The 18350-nt window shown below is 42.4% G+C and overlaps 1 protein-coding gene across 2 annotated transcripts in view; it reads right to left on the bottom strand.

Moving 5' to 3' along the window:
• Nucleotides 1-18350, bottom strand: part of raph1a (Ras association (RalGDS/AF-6) and pleckstrin homology domains 1a) — a 69104-nt gene that overhangs the window by 43600 nt on the left and 7154 nt on the right. For both annotated transcript variants that reach the window (XM_027290979.1, XM_027290980.1), the window contains exon 2: nt 1449-1511. The gene's annotated coding sequence lies outside the window, so the exon portion shown is untranslated. The remainder of the gene's footprint in view (nt 1-1448; nt 1512-18350) is intronic.

Genomic DNA, 18350 nt, shown 5'->3' with positions numbered 1-18350 from the left:
ACACAGAGGGTATCATGTCACTTTCCACTATTCATACCAAAGGCCTGCAGGCTGTTAATAAAATGACATGACTTCTGTCATATGTATCCAGGAATCATTTTGCACTGACCACACATTTAAAATTCTGGCACGCAAGAGTTGGTTGTGGGTTAACATTGGAGCCTCTCACCACAGAGACATTCAGTTTTCCATGAAGCTCAACAGGGATGAAACACAAACAAAGAATACAAAAGTCCACAAGAGGTTTGGAGTGATTCATTTGTTATATTCACTACGAGAACATTTATTTTGGAAACCTCCACATAGCTCTATAACCATCAGTTGAGTGCTGGACTGATGTTTTTAACAACTCGTTTGATATTTACGAACTAAAAACAGAATAAGTGACATGCATGATGTTAAAACTAAAATATAGCATGCTGTACTTTGGGTATACCTCAACTATGAACACCACACTGCTCTTCAACTGCTGCTCAACCAGATGTCAGCAAAAACTTCTTCAGACACCAAAGACCAGTTTAAATAGTATAACAGCCAAGACATCCTAACCATATTTTACATGATTGTTGAACATCTCGTTCCATTATTCTACTGCGAAGAGCCTCCTTTGGTTTGGAACCTAGCTGCAGGGATTTGGCTCCATTCAGCCACAGGAACATAAGTAAAGTCAGCCAGTGATGATAGGTGATGAAGCCTGGCTTTGGTCTGTGTTGGACAGGGGTGTCAAAGGTTCTGTGCAGACTGGTCCTGTTCTTCAACACATCAATGATAACTTTGGTGAAACTGGATCATATTTTATGGAGGAAATGTTTTCTGGTTTTCCCTCTGATGTCCTCCAGCTGCTCCGCCTCAACTCTCTGTGATTTACAGAGTTCATGATGGACAGTGAAGTAAACTGCTGACAGCTGTAGCTGCTGTTAGTCTAATGTTAGCTCAGTTTGTTAGCTGGGGTGCCGGACTGTGAGCTCAGAGCACCAGGGGAGTGTTAGTGTTGACCTTGATGTTTGGCTGTTCACAAAGATGTTGACTCGCTAGTTTTTGATCAGAAGTAATGTAAAGAGAACAAATACAGGTTTACAGCTGTCCATATTTACTACAGTAGGATTATACTCAAACTATAGGCCTACCACAAACTGGAGGCAACAAATCACAACAATACCTAAAAAGGGGGTTCCCAGAACTGTTGGGACAAAGTTTTAGGAACACTATTTTCTAAAATATCATTTGTATTAAGATTCCTCTTTAGTGGAACTGTGGAGTCTAGCCCAAACCAACCCCGACAGCCCCAGACAAGAAATACCCAAAGCATCCACATACTTTTGGTCATGTAACCATTAGGGCATGTGCAGAGTACACGACTCTGTACAGTGACTGTTGAAGAATCAAACACAGAACAGAACTTTCCACGGTGAGATATGAAATGATAAGAGCACTTTAATGCTGTTTACCTTTGGTCTGCTAACACTGCTCAGTCCAGCTCCAACAGCACAGGGTGGATGAATTCAATCACCCTGAGAGACAGAGAGAGAGAGAGAGAGAGAGAATGTTTTATTATACATGATCAGATTTCCTTTGGACGGACATAGAGAAGCAGGCGCATGGTCTTCCTTCCTGCTGACAGCACTATATGAAAACCACACAGGGCTTTGGTCAGACTGATGCCTGAATATGTGGGGACTGTTTTTAAAGGAACATTCCGTCATTTGGGAAGAAAAACTGGTTCATGATAAGAACCCTTTTTGCTGGTTCTTTGGGGAACTGAATCCCAAAGAAGAGTCACAACTACAACGCTTTTGGTGCTTTGAAGAACATTTTTTATGTTTCTTGGCTGGTTCTTATTGGGTCTTGAGGAACCGATATGTAAAAGGTTCCTTGCAGAACTGAAAAACATTCCCCTATAGGTCATGGCATCACCATGACCAACTTGAACTTTTATTTTAAGGGTGTAGTGAAAATGGAAGTGCAGGTTCCATCTTTGTGGGAGATCCATGAATTGCTTAGCACCAAGATGTAAGCGCACACACACGCACGCACGCACGCATACACACACAAGCAGCTGTCTACACACCAAATGTATTGTCAGCAGGTGGCACTAGTGTGTGTGTTTCTATCATGCTGAGCAGGCTAGATGTGCGTGACCTAAAAATAACTGACACACACCAACATCTAAATACACCGCTGTAGTCTCTGTCCCCGTCGACCCACTGCTCTCCTTTACACATCCTTTCCAATACACTCCCCACGTCCTCTCCTGTCCTTTTTCCCTCCATTTTGATCGTCCTCGCTCACTATCCTTTGGTCTGTATTCGCTGACTCAGCTGAAACTGGTGACATTTCGCTATATCATCACAGCTCGTTATATCAAAACTTCGTCCGGTCAGGTTCTCTAGCGCTGAAATCACATCCGAGCCTTTCAGGAAGAGTGTGTGTGTGTGTGTGTTTGATATCATCTGTCACATGGAGGTGTGTGTGAGTGTCATCGTAAACTTACGATGCCATACAAAATACACTAAAATGTAAACACATCATCACATGCATAAGGAAATGACACACACGCACGCACACACACAGAGTCCAGTCCTTGCTTGCATAAGATCATTAACAGCTCTCATATGATCAGTAGCTGATGGCTGAAACAAGAACTCTGTTGTTGGGAGAAAAACACAGTTATTAACGCTCCACCGGTGCACCGATATCACAGTGCAGACCATTTCAACCGGTCTGGATTCAAACCAGCACCTGTCTGCAGCGGATTCTCAGTGTACATCCCCTTTTTTTAATAGAAACAATGCTGGGATTATGTAACCATTTGTCATTGTGAACAAATCTCATAAAGACCTGATGTAGCTCGTGGCCTTGAGCTATAGACCTTCACTGCAGACTGCATAACAAAAGTGTACTCCTCAGCCTGAACGCTTGTACTAGGTAATCAAAAATCATGAGGTTTTACTGGAGGTAAAGATGAAAAGAATATCAGATGAAACCACTGTCAGTATAAAGAATGGGCGGCGTATGCATGACATCACCTACAGGATTCTGAGGAGCTATTTGAAGCTAGTTGTGGTGGCTCTGGCTGCTGCCATGTTGGCTGTCCTAAAAATCAGCAAATATATGGATCATCAGCTGACCTGAGACGGGCTGAATGACGCCTGGTTGCTCAAACAAGCCAGGACTTACAGTTTTTAACACTTCAGCATTGGCTTCATTTCCCAGCCATGGAGGTTACCGCTTGGACAAATTCACTGATGATGACTACAAATCATACAGCAAACACGGGAGTCCACAAGATTACAGTTCATAAGTGAAATACATAACAAGAAGAATTATCAAGTCAAGTATAACAGTTAACAACTTTAGCCTAAGTATGGCTAGCTTAGTTTGCACAAAACTGATCACGGAAAAACTTAAAGATAATGGTCCAGTGGTATTGATAGAATGGATAAAAGCTGCTTGTTCACAGATGTGACAAAATGGTGGACGCAACATTGGGCCTCATGCAGCAACATTTATCTTAATTTACTGTTAATAAGAGAAGTCAACCAAACGTTCTGAATCATCCAGCTGTGCTGAACAATGAATCCCACATGTTTTGGGAATTTAGAAGTTATAAGGCATCAGTAAATACTGTACTGTAAATTAACAGGAGTTGTGCCGTGTTTAAATACTCCAAGAATTGGAAAAAAAAGGCTGTACGAAGGAGACTACTGCTAAAATCTAAAAGCAGTGCTGTGAAACCGCTCAGCAGCAATTCAAATAGATCTATGAGATCTCCATACGCCAAAACATCTAAAGAGCAGTATGTAGGCAATTCAGAAGATGAATGGAGGGTTTTTATTATCTTAATCGGGATCAGTGGATCAATAATATTTATTTAGGGCACAAATTTTATAATCCAATCATCATAATTACTGTAACATACAGTATAAATTAAATTAAAATTTTGTGTTTTCTTGTGTTGGACAAAATGTGTGGACTGTGAAAACGAGCTGTTCCTCACCACTCACAGAAGATAAAAACAATATCTCAAACAACAACTCTTCCCGAATCCCAGTGTCAGTTAAAGATTTATGGAACTGTTAGTCAGAGACATGTTGTTCATGCTTAAGTGATGGTACCAGAACAATTTGCACTCTCCATGATCCGTCACTTCATTTATCCTTCCTTGTTGTGGTAAGGTTTTGGTGGAACTGATGTGGTTGTGACACAACTTTAAACTTCCGTCTCAATCCGGGAATTAAAAACTCATGTGTCATTTAAAATAGTTCCTCAAGCCGCTGTGTTGCAACTGATTACTACACAGGAAAGTATTAGGAAGAATCAGCTAATAACACGGTTTCGAAACAGCTCGTGGTCAACCATCTGCCCTCCGTGAATAACTCTCAAGGGACTGGTGTGCTGAACGTCTTTGATTGTGGCTTAATCACAACCTCTTACTACTATAAATAGCATTCTTTGTGGTTCGTCTCTCCTAATGAATGTCATTGATTCAGAGTTTCCCCCAATATCTTTGCGGATCATCTGACCTGCAAATATTTTTTATTGTTGGTTTGGGGTTGTTCATTGTCTTCAGTCATCAAGGATTTAAAGTTCACAGTTAGATCATTTGACCACGCTGTTGGTATTTAAGGAACCACAAAAGATAATAAATGAAGCGCACTAGCTTTCATTTGAACAAAAGAAAGAAGGGTAACTGAAGACCTTGTTTTAGGTTGACCTTGCCCCATTCACAAATTGAAAAACTGAATTCGAACCCAGGCTCAGACCTCTCTGCTCACTGATTTTGTACAGCAATATGTCTCGGGCATATGGCTTCCAGCCATGGATTTGTCTAGATAGATCTGGACACCCAGAATCCAGACAAGTGCAGTTACATACTAACCCATGTTTTCATGTTAACTGTTAACTAGATGCCACTGAATCTTACACACTGGACCTTTGACTTAATGTAACAAGGATTCAGCTAGTCTTGCCACAGACCTACAGTATGACTACAGCGCTACAGAAAGGTCTGGATGGATCCATTATCATTCATTCGTCTTGTTTGATGCTCTCCAGCAACATCCAGCGACAGAGATGAAACATCGGATACATGGGGAGGTGAGCTTTGGCATGAAGATGTCTGAGTGAGTTTGAAAATCAACTACGTTTTATAAACTTGGATTAAAATGGATAAATGAGGCTTGGGCTGCCTCAGGTTTTGATTTAATCTACTAATCTCAGTGGAGCGCTGTGAGGCCTGCTACTAATGACTGTTTTCATTATTGATTAATGTGTGATCTGTATTTTATTTCAGATTTGGTTAGCTTCCATTTGCAGAATTCTGCTTCTCTGATTTTGAGTTGGCGTTCTTCGTTTGGCAAGTATCACTTTACCACTGAGGTCATCACTCCTGAAAATATGTTTCTAATATATTCGCTGAGACCTTGTGATGCTGAGGCTCTGCTTCTCCTTCCCAACAGATTTATGAGTCCTCTGTTGCCCAACAGGCTGCATTAAAGAGTATTATGAAACAACACGGCTGGCCAAAACAGAGGCTTTCAAATCTCGGACTGAGCACAACGGCTTTAATTATTATTATGTTATTTCACTCATAATGAGAGCTGGAAATCTTAGAGAAGGGCTGAATGGTTAATAATGTGTATAATGTCATGATTATAGTTTCCACAAAAAATGATGGAAATAATTGTCAATCTGGGAAATATTTAATTGAAACAATAAAGACATTGTTACAACATTTCTTATGCATTGCTAAATCACTTTGATTAATCAAAGCATGAAGAAAAATAATCCAATAAGTAACCATCACCATCCACCCAGGTCTCATTTTATTTTGGTAGTTCAGCACTGCTTTGTATCCTGTCATGTGACATATGACCTTTTTAAATCCAGGCTAAAAACCCACCTATTTAGGATGGCTTTTAATACCCAGTAGTATGCTGACACCTTTATCTTATCTTATCTTATTCGATTTTGTTGTATTTTATTGTTTTCACTGTTCCTTTATTGTTTTTAATTTGTTTGTTTTTTTCTTATTGTTCTCTTTATTCATTATCTGCTGTAAAGCACTTTGGTACACTGAAAGGACTGTTGTAAAGGGCTGTATAAATAAAGTACATTTACATTTACATATGACTAAGCCGTCTGGAACATACTGTCAGATGCTCTGGTTTGGGTTGTGGCGACAGGTGATGAGGTTTTGGGGTAACAAATGTAGAGTTTCAGCGATTCAGCGTAAAGGAAGCTGACACAAGACGGGCGGTTTGCTCCAACCACATCGAGTTTGCCCTTTTAAAATCCTCATGGCACTGCTAGTAAATGCCAGTATGCTCACTGTGACTCCAAATATGTTGATTTGATGCAGTCCACACCTGACGGAGGACGCGACGAAGATCACGGCAGAGCAGACAGATGAAACATTTCACTCTATAAATGAGACTATTGTTAGAAAAGCAGCAAATGTGTTTTCAGTGCTGAAGCTGTGTGTGACTGCAGGCTTAAACTAGTCATGCTGCAGTCTGGTGCTCATACTGGGACAGTTCACTGAACACCACATAACTGGGAAATATTTGAGCCTGGAGGACATGATTGCTGTGTGTGTATTCGTGGGCTTGTTTTGCTATCTTTGTGAGAACTGTCTCTTTGCATGTGAGGACACTCACTGCTTCAAAGGACTGATTGAAGGTGAAGACTCAGTTTTAAAGTTAAGCTATAGATTTAAGTTTAGGTCAGGGCTAAGGATCAGGGTTAGGCATTTAGTTGTGATAGTTTGGGTTAGAGGCTGGGGAGTGCATTATGTGAATGACGGTCCTCGTGAGTATAGAGAATGTCTTCAGATTCTTGCAGCTGACAGCTCAGTCAGCAGCAGCAGGTCCACGTTTTGAATCCAGTGTGACTGAGAGTGCTTTCCATTCATTTGAGTGGGGGTCGTCTGTTTTGGCTGAAAAACACAACCAACGTCATGCTGCACCCGCCACAGCCAGCAACACTGGTTGAGGGACATAGACAGTGAATGAGAGTGAGTGAGCGCCAGCACACACAGCGCTGAATTCTGTCTGAATGCACCCTCACTCTGTGTCTGTTACTCTGTTTAACTTTTCTGCACTGCCAACAGGAATCAAACCCTCAACCCTGCCAGAGTCAGTGACTCCCTGCTAAGCTGCAAGAAGTAATTATATACAGGTCTGCCTGGTAACCAGCTCACACACACACATACACCTAATGCAGTGAGGTGTACACATCTGCTCAGGTGAAACCTGCAGCCTGATTTCTTTTTTTTAGAATAGAATAGAACAGAGTTAGTGTTGCTCTGTTGGCGATGACATGATGGATTTTGTAACCACCAGGTGTAAAACATCAGCTTTTCAGGACGCAAGTGTGTGTTCACGCTGCTGGCCACGAGGTTCATGTGCTCTGGTGTTTCCTCTCAATCCGATCTGGCATGGAGGGTTCCTGAAATTTTTGCTGACTTGCCAAATTTGTGCAAAACCGATATATTCTTAGATGTTTGCACAATGTTTGCACAATGTTTACCCGTTCACAAGGTAACGGGGGGGCAATAAAGAAATTCTATCTGAAATACACTGTCCAGGGTGAGTCAGGATACGAGGTCTACTTGAACCTGCAGCACAGTCAGTGTGCATCCACACACTGAAGTCTGATTGGTGGCCGGCCTGCTTGTCATGCAGAAAGAACACAGCATGGTTTTTAGAATGAGCAGCATGACTACGAGCCCACAGAGAACCCGTCAGAACTGAAACTGGAGTCAAGAGGTTTCCTCCTAATCACTATTCAGATTACTGCAAGCATGAATGGAAAAACACACACACACACACGGGTCTAGTATTGCTGCAGTGGAGTCGGTCGCACTGCAGAACTGTCAGGAAGAATCACAGCACACACACACACCCACACTACAAGGTCACTGAGGGTTAAACTTCTGCTCAGAGGAGGAGAAGAAGAGGAAGTTACAATGATGACACTGATGATATTTGTGTAGTTGCTACGTCCAACATTGTACTGACAACACAACAGTCATCATTAGGGATGACTACACATCCTCCTCCACCTGCACGCTCCACCCTTACGCCACCTATCACCGAGTATTTCCAGTAGGTGAGAACACGTCTGACAGTGTCTGGCCTTCATTCTCTGGAGTTCAAGTAAGAAAAAACAGCTTAGGACTGACAGGATTGACTTTATCTGTGTGTATGCAGTCCACACTGCACGCCTGACAACAGAAGTCCACATGACTGAATGACTGAACAACTGAATGACTGGATCCAGAAAAACAAAAGAAAAAAGTTTCACTGTGAAGAATTCAGTCTAATCTTTTCCTGACTCTCTTCCTGAAACACAGTGTGCTGCTTACTGTAGACTTGTTGTGGCAGTCTGTCCAGTGACTACTGTACGTGACTCACACAACCAAAATCACTATTAAAAACACTGATGGTTAAACACACCTGGTGACAAATTCAAATACATGGAGGGGAATTTAAATGGAAAATAATCTTAGAATACTAGAAATGGTATCCAGAATGGGCCCATCACGTTCTGGTTCATGCTGGAGGAATTGTGGAGCACACACTGCCAACCACACCCATATATTCTGGTTATGTCCCAAACTGAAGACATTCTCGACAGACTTTGATGCTCAGGATTAGGGCTGCAGCTGTCGAATATTTTGGCAATCGAGTATTCTATCGAATGTTCCATTGATTAATCGGATAAAATTATTAGCATCATTTTCGGACTATTGAGCGCACCTGAATATAAGACGCACCATTTTTAACCCTTTTAAGTTAAAGCCAATCGATCTGGCCGTCAAAGAAGGAAACAGAGGTACTGCATGTAATCTTGGCATCCCGTGTTTATGCCGTGTTGATGGCGTGATGGTGCTGTACTGCCGATTTTCAGACACAGTTTGAAAAAAAGTGTCTTAAATTAAAACCAAAAAAAATCTTCCATGTACCGTCATTCTGTGTAAATACCTCATGTTACAACATGAAAAACTGTGGCTTATATTCAAGTGTGGCCTATATATAAATATACAAAATTTATTCTTTTAAAATTTAACTAAATTTTGTTGTGTTTTCCATGATGAGGGTGTGTGCGTGATGCGCAAAATCAAAACTGGTGTCTTCTTCGGCCCATAATCTTTCCCCACACGTCAGTCTCACTTTTGTTTCGTTTACTGCTAGAGAGTGCCCCCCGGTGGCCAGTAAAAATCTATAAATTAGCCACACCGTTGTATAGGGCGCAGGGTTCAAAGCGTGTGAAAGAAGTAGCGGCTTATAGTCTGAAAATTACGGTATTCTTATTACTTTCGCTTTGCTGCGTTTGCTCATTTTCACTGTTTTCGCTCTTTTCTGTCCCGGCGTCTGCTGTTCTGAACATCAACACTGTCCACACACGTTACCAAAAGCCCACTTCCGTCTTCTTCCGCTTTGCAGGGGACACATAGCCTGTAACATAAGCGTGTTATGTCACACTAAAAAGAATCTGTGCGAAACGTGAGCTTGAGATTTAATTAAACGAGGCTTCGAGGCAGAGGAAATTCCTCGATCATTTTTTGTAATCGAGTTACTCGAGGATACACCTTACTGAGGCTCTACCTAAAAATGTGAATGGAAGGACCAAGAAACACCTATTAAACATGTGACTTACAGCAGGCCTGACGTGTAGAACCATTAGATGGCTCAAAGTGACCCCCCCTACATATAACACATGGACCAGAAGGTCTGAACCTCTATCAGATGGAGCACATCACATATGTATTATCTTTGTCCTGTCATGGATTTATTAATACAATGAAATTGATCAGACAATGAGCTTTCTTCATCACTCTTATACACTTCTCACAAAGCCTCACTGCTTCTTTAAAGTAAGTGCTGTTTGTTTCTATGCAATATTATACTATGGAGCGGACTATGATCTATGTGTGTATGTATATGTATGAAGGTTTGAATATATTGAATTTAAGATTTCAATGAATTTGGAGTGGTGTCAACTGTCCAAGCGGTCCGGAGGAAAATTAACAAGAAAATGACTCTTCAAGTGCCGCTGACCGTGTGTTTATTAAAAACACATACAAAAATCCAAACACTTTTCAATAATAATAGCAATCCAATTTCCAATATTCAACACGCTCCAATCTCTTTCCAATACTCCACAACTCTCTACCCGCAACAAACAATTCTGACTCCCCTTTATACCTCTTATTCTATAAACAAGTCACTGACTTCCTCACCCATCACCACCTACTTGACCCAAAACAATTGGGTTTCAGAAGTGGCCACTCCACCGAAACAGCCTTACTATCTGTCTCAGAAGCCTTAAAAACAGCCAGAGCACGAGGGCAATCATTGGTACTCATCCTTCTCGACTTATCGGCTGCCTTCGATACAGTCAATCACGACATACTCCTAGCCACACTCGCTAACATGGGCATTACAGGCTCTTCCCACTCCTGGCTCGAGTCCTACCTCGCTGGACGCTCCTTTAATGTGTCTTGGCAAGGTCGTCTGTCATCGACTCATACCCTCTCCACGGGGGTGCCGCAGGGGTCGGTGCTGGGTCCCCTTCTGTTTGCCATCTACACCACCTCGCTGTCCCATGTTATCCGCTCACACGGCTTCTCCTACCACTGCTATGCCGATGACACACAGCTATACTTGTCGTTCCAGCCGGACGACACCACGGTCTCCGCACGCATCTCCGCCTGTCTCTCTGATCTGTCAACTTGGATGAAAGACCACCATCTCCAGCCGCTTCTGTCAAAAACCGAACTCCTGGTCATCCCTGCCCATGAGTCAATCTGCCATGACTTCAACCTGAAAATTGGTACTGTCACTATTACCCCTAACCATGCTGCTAAAAACCTGGGCGTCGTACTAGATGATCGTCTTTCTCTCTCTGAGCACATTTCCTCCGTAGCGAGGTCATGTCGCTATGCATTGTACAATATTAGAAAAATCAGACCGTACCTGACCCAATATGCCGCTCAGCTCCTGATACAGGCTACAGTCAGCTCCCGCCTCGATTACTGCAACTCGCTCTTGGCTGGCCTACCTGCTTGCGCGATCAAACCTTTGCAAATGGTCCAGAATGCCGCAGCGCGACTGGTTTTCAATCAACCTAAAAGATCACGTCACCCCACTCTTCAGCGACCTGCACTGGCTGCCTGTAGCTGCCAGAATTAAACACAAAGCTCTGACGCTAGCCTACAAAACCATCTCAGGATCTGCCCCTGCCTATCTCAGCGTCTTACTAAAGGCTCACGGGACGTGGACCAGGGCGCTACGCTCCACTCATACAAACCGTCTAGTTGTACCCTCGCCTCTCGCAAAGCGAGGTCACTCTAAACTCTTCTCTGTGGTCGTCCCCAAATGGTGGAATGACCTACCAACGGCTACTAGAACAGCAACATCCCTTTCTACCTTTAAAAAACTTGTAAAAACCTTTCTGTTTCCAGAATGCTTCCCTGCCTAACAAAACTAACAAAACTAACAACTACTCTGTGCTCCTTTACACCTTTCTCAGCTTATGTCCTCCTGCTAAATGCAATGTAATGTAATGTAATGTAATATTCTAGTCACATGACTAATTAGGTCAAACCATTCAAAAGGTGTTTTTCCATATTTACATAAATAATAATAAACCACAAATATTTACATAAATCCATAAATACCTGTCCTAGTAATACATGTTGCTTCTACTGAGAGTTCTGCCTCTTAAAGGAAGTTTTTCCTTGTCACTGTCACCGAGCGCTTGCTCATGGTGGGAATTGTTGGATCTCAGCAAATAACAGTCTAGACCTGCTCTAGAACTTTTGTTGTGATTTGGTGCTGGTTAAATAAAACTGTCAACAGTTGCACTAGATGACTTAACAGGAAGTCCTTGTCAGTAAGTTAGCTAGAGTTCTAAACAAAGCTGTTGTTGGTTATTAATGCCCCTCTCATGTCTGCATGGCATTCACTCAATAAAGCATCACACTACACTTCCACTGAAAAAACACACATTTTAGCTCCCATTACTTGACAGTGGTTAGAAAGTAAAAGAAGTCAAACTTTCCACTTGTGTCTGTCCTCGCCTGAAATGGTTCCTGCCAGAAACAACATCTGCAGTGGGAACCAACGAGAGAGAAACAGGAAGAGGGTGAACAAATATGAACACAGAGTGTGTTTTGTGGGTGTGTTTGTGTGTTTTTCATGCACGTCTGAATGTGTGTGTGTGTGTGTGTGTGTGTGTGTGTGTGTGAGAATGTTGTATTTAATATGGTCGACCCTTTGTCCTTTTGAGGAGCCACACAGAAGGACGTGTGCACACACTCCTACACACACCACAGTGTTCAGTAAGTGATCTCTGAGCTGTGGGAGGAATAGACGAGTAATCAGTCTTTACTGCTGCAAACCTGCTCAGACACATATGCCCATACATAGAAATGACACACTTGTATAATAGAGTTATGGAGCTAATCGTATAATGACAGAGCAGAGGATGAGCAACTGAGGCTGACTCAGCTAAAAACCGTCAGACCAGCTCCAGTTCTAACAAGTCCTCAGCATACACTGTCCCGGGCCCGGCTTCACCTCGCTATCAGCAAGAATTAAAGCACCAGCATCATCGGTGTGATAGCATGCGTGATGCTTCACTCCTCACCTGTTCTGGCATGAATCAAGATTCATCCAATGAGAGACGAGGCAGACAGGAAGAAGCTCTCGGAGCGGGTTAGCGGTCGCTACAGTACGCTCAGCTCTGTCTGCAGCACATGTAAACAATGACCCTGTCATTCAAATAAAGTCAAGTCAACTTTATTGTCACTGAGGGATCAGTAAAGTTAATTTCTTAAATTCTTCTTCTAACATAACTCTGTCCAGTTGCAGCACATGGCCACCCACCACTGATCTTGGTTTCTGCCTCTCAAAGGAAGTTTTTCCACGCCACTATCACCAGGTGCTTGATCATGGTGGGATTGGTTAAGTCACTGTACATAATATAAGTGTATGGTTTGTTATGATTTGGCACTATATAAATAAAATTGAATTGTCCCCGACAATCTTTATCACATCATTTTGCTATGTTAGCGAGGTGGCTAGCCAGCCAGTAGCAGAAATTTGAAGATTCATTTGGATCTGATCATGTTTGCCATTAAAGTTACTGACAATATGCTGTTATACGAACTAAACATTTCCTGTATCCATTTCAAATTTAAAGGCCCTCTGGTGTTCCAGCACCTCGTGGTAATATCTGGTATTATGTCTGGTCTTTAACTCAATATCACACTGGTTTGAAAGCTTTTCATTGGCCCAATCCAAACCCTTGTAGACATTCTGTTTCTAGACACTAGATCATCGTGACCGGAAAAACTTCCAAAGGAGTCGTTCTGATCAGACACCTGAACCCTCTCAGCTGGTTCCTTTTGATACATAGGAGCAGCAACTCTACTCCGAGCTCCCTCCTGATGTCCAAGCTCCTGACCCTATCTCTAGCCATCCAGCCATCCTAGGAGGAAACTCATTTTGGGCACTGGTGATTGGTCACTTCCCAAAGTTCATGACCACAGGTGAAGGTTGGAACTCTCGACTAGGCTTCTCCCTAGGGCTGGGTGATATGGACCAAAAGTCATATCTCGATATTTTTAGCTGAATGGCGATACTCGATATATAATACTCAGATCATTTTATACGTTTATTAATGGCCCGCCGGTAAATCGCACTCCCACCACTTACACTACAAATCCCACAATGCACTGCAACAGCTGATACACAGGTCAAGACCTGTGCACCACCTCTAACCCCGCTGCTTTGGTTGTTTACACACTAATCAGTGGTCCAGTGTTGACAACTTAGCGACTTTTCAGACCCTCTAGAGATTAGTTTTTTCCCAAAAAGCGATTGGAGACTGACATGACGACATCAGAGGGAGACCTGGACAGAGGGAGAGATATGGATTAAAATATCAATATATCGCCCAGTCCTACTTCTCCCATAACAGTCCAGTACAACACCCGCTAGGGATGCCCAGATTTATTGCCTGCTAATTGTTATTGGCCAATATTGAGTAAAAAATGCCATGAGGGTGGCAGCAGCTCAGTCCATAGAGACTTGGCTTGGGAACCAGAGGGTGGCTGGTTCAAGTCCAGCATGGATTTCCAAAAATATGGAAGGTGGACTAGTAGCTAGAAGGTGCCAGTTCACCTCCTGGGCACTGCCGACCTCTCTGATATAGCGACCGTGCAGATGCATAGTGGTGACATACAGCAAGTTTCAGTCAAGCTCTAGTTGCCGATGACAGTGGATCATAAAATATTAGGAATGAAATTCATTCAGTTTGAGTAGAGCTAAAGCTTTTTCTTGGATATCAGTCTCGAGCCTGGACGCCAACATTTGGCCCTACAACTGACTAGAAAGAGAATGAAAGCTGGACCTGGGAGGACAGACTTCTTCTTCTGAAACTCTTTCCTCCAACATCTCAGACATTCTCTCTCTCTTATCATTGAAGAACAGCATGCAAATCCAGTGTGCTCTTGTCTTTTAGCTACTATGTAAGTTCACTTTAAGTGCTTAAGAAAAATATGACTGTGTATGCATGGTTCGATTCTATATACAGTCCTTCACCACAGGAAGCAGAGACATACACTTAACAGCTAAACAGGGTTCAGTCTGAATGCACTGCATCTGCTTTTCCAACAGCCTGTTCTTCACTGAAACACCTACACATAGCTGAAGTAGGCGAGTGTGTTCCTCATTCACTTTCCATCCCCACGTTTTTCCAAAGCAGTCAGAGCGTTTAGGCTGGTCACAAGCTAACTACACTTGACTCCTGTGAAATTTCCCCCAAGTAACAAGCCAATTATGAACATTAATTTCTGCATCTACAGTGCTGATGCTGCCTCGAGTGGTTAGAGTCTGACCTCACTCTCTCTCCACTCACAGTATAAATCCACATCCATGCTGTTTTGATACACACTGAGACAAAAGTCAGCAGACAGAGAGAGGACTCACATACTTTCCATCTCCACTGCAGAGCTGTCTGGATATAGGAGGTAGCTGTGGTTTGGTCTGGACCCGGTTCACGTGTGAGTGTGCATCTAAAAAAAAGCCAGTATAAGAAAAAACAGTAGCTGTTCCAGGCGTACTCTAAGCCATAACACTGACACACGTATCCAACCGCACACACACACACACACACACACACACACACACATGCACGCACACACACACACACACACACTCCCTTGCATGAGCAATGGAAAACAGACAGGCTTACAGTATCAACAGGTTCTTCAAGCCAAAGCACCCCCCACACAACCCAGACCAACCGGCCGACAAACCCCGAACACAGTCTCACTATACACACAACGTGTCGCACACACTCACATGCTACATACTGTACAGACACACACACTTTATAATAACATCAATGACACACGTTAAAGTCTGTGTGGCAGATTCAGGGTATAATTTGTGCTGCTTCACGCGTTCATCTGTAATCATACTACTACACAACTTCTGTGGCTTCTGTGCGTGGCTCTTCTTTTTAACACTATTTTTACATTCTCCTGAATTACTGATGACATCTTTGCAATTTCATGCTGCATGTCTGCCTTCGTGAATTATTTTACTTGTTCCACTTTCTTAATAATACGAATGCAAGACCCCGTCTTACATTGTGGTGGCCAAAACTGCAGTTCCTCTAACGTTCTGGCTCCAGAAGTGAGTCAGTCTCCATGTTCAAATGTCCAACTTTACAGCAAGGGCAAGGCAAGTTTATTTGTATAGCACAATTCGTACACAAGGCAATTCATAGTGCTTTACAGAGGCAAGGAAAAACATTGGACATTAAGACAAGCAATAGAATTTTTTTTAAAGTTTTAAAGAAAATCTTATTAAAAACATCAGAATGTCATTTAAAATCATTAAAACAGCAAATTTGAAAACAATTTAAAACATTAAACGAATCACTGGATTATGATTACAAATTCTTTAAAAGAGCTCAGCCATAAGCACGTGAAAAGAGAAAAGTTTTTAACCTGGATTTAAAAGTGCTAAGAGTTGGTGCTGATTTCAGTCCTGCTGGTAGTTTGTTCCAGTTGTGAGCAGCATAACTGCTAAATGCTGCTTCACCGTGTCTGGTTTGAACTCTGTGCTCCACTATCTGACCTGAGTCAGTAGATCTCAGAGCCCTACTGGGTCTATATTCTACTAACATTTCGTTTATGTATTGTGGGCCTAAACCATTCAGTGATTTGTAAACTAGTAGCAGAACTTTAAAATCTATTCTGTGGCTAACTGGGAGCCAGTGTAAAGACTTAAGAACTGGGGTGATGTGTTCTGATCTCTTTGTTCTGGTCAAAACTCGAGCTGCTGCGTTCTGAATGAGCTGCAGCTGTTTGATACTTTTTTGGGGGAGTCCAGTCAAAAGACCATTACAGTAGTCAAGTCTACTGGAGATGAAAGCATGGATCAGCTTCTCCTGATCTGTTTGGGACATAAAGCCCTTAACTCTGGATATGTTCTTAAGTTGGTAGAAGGCTGTTTTGGTGACTGATTTTATGTGACTGTTGAAGGTCAGATCTGAGTCTATCAACACGCCAAGGTTTCGGACTTGGTCTTTAGTTTCTAGAGACAGTAACTCAAGGTGTTTACTGACAGCAACCCTCTTCTCTTTATTGCCAAAAACAATTACCTCAGTTTTTTCTTGATCTAATTGAAGATAATGTTGGTTCATCCAATTTGACTTGCTCTAGACAGTTACACAATGACTCTATAGGACTGCAGTCATCTGGGGACAGCGCAAGATATATCTGTGTGTCATCTGCATAACTATGATATTTGACATTAGAATTCTGCAGAATCTGACCCAAAGGCAGCATATATAGGCTGAACAAAAGGGGTCCAAGAACTGACCCCTGAGGAACCCCACATGTCATAGCCACTTGATTCAATTGATTACTTCCAATGGCCACAAAATAACTCCGCTCCTCCAAGCTGAAATAAACATGTTTACAGCCTGGTACAAAAAACAGTTTTGGTCTCTGTAGCTAATTTCTCCGTTCATGACAACTGTACTGAGGGTGAATTTATATACAACTCACCTGTTCACATTATATTAAGGCTTCAAGTTAGGAGCGTGCCTGTGGCGGGTGCCATCACAGATGGTTTGGTTTAGCACTCAGGCATCATTCAGCCCGCTTTAAGTCCAACACACACTCTGTGTGTACTTGTTGTGAGGCGAGTCAAATACAAATTTACATTACCATCTGATGCACAATAAAATTTTCTTGAATTTGAATCTTTTGTAAAGGATTTGAATGCACCTTGGTCACTTCTAAGATGGACTGTTCTTGGACAGTATAATCATTAAAAACAAGGGGAGTGGAGTCAGCCTCCATTCCACACAGTCAAAACGACAGTCCTGATTCCCAGCTGCACAGCCTGCCCCTGCATCTCCACGAGGGCCGAGGTACAGACACAGAAAGACAAACGAGAGAGAGGGAGAGAGAGAAGGAGAGGAAAAGTGCCTTGGCAAGAGCGATGCAGCGGAGGAAAAACACGAAAGGGAAAAATAAAAGAATAGAAAAAAAAAACAGAAGAAGAAATGAGATTAAATTTTCCAAGAACGAGGGCTGAGCAGCACCACAGCCAGAAAGACTCTACATCTGTGTGGAATTAACGAGAGACAGACAGTGCTGCTGCTGCTGCTGGTGTGGATTTGGACCTCAGCGTTTTCATCAAACTGCAGTCTCTACCAAATCCTCCTGACACAACAGATCCACACTAAAGCACTTAAGGAAAACAGAAAAATCAAGCAAAGCCACAATGTCATTTCTCCACACACAACTACCGTGCTTTGAGCATACAATATTAGCTCCGGTTAATCATTTTTAATCTGTGATGAACTTTTTCAGTTCTTGATTTCAATCAGTTTTTTTTATTACTAGGCAACAAGTTCATGTTTCTCAAAGTAAAACATTTGCTATGTCTCAATTCACAAACTACCATACTTACACTGTCAGTGTCAAAGTGCCGTGTACTGTCAGTGCTCGGATGCTACACTCATAATGGTTCAAAAGCTGAGTGTGAACACTGGACGGCTGAGAGAGCTGCTGGAGCCGAAGCACTTCCTGTAAATACACAAATGGAAGCTATACGTACGATTGATACTTCAGCTCTGGTGTTCAAATGTTGGTGCTACTGCTCCACCTGGCTACAATTCCACAAATTCCACAAAGTTCACAATGACTGCTACCCTGCTGAAACTTGCACACTACACCTACACCACACAGAGTATCACACATAATGTACAAATGGAAGCGTCCGAATTTAAACACAGCATTAAATCGAGCAGTA

The sequence above is a fragment of the Larimichthys crocea genome, chromosome XVIII (assembly GCF_000972845.2).
Source record: "Larimichthys crocea isolate SSNF chromosome XVIII, L_crocea_2.0, whole genome shotgun sequence".
In the NCBI taxonomy this organism is placed as follows: domain Eukaryota; kingdom Metazoa; phylum Chordata; class Actinopteri; family Sciaenidae; genus Larimichthys; species Larimichthys crocea.
The sequence above is the reverse complement of the archived record's forward strand: the minus strand, read 5'-3'. Positions and strand labels throughout refer to the sequence as shown.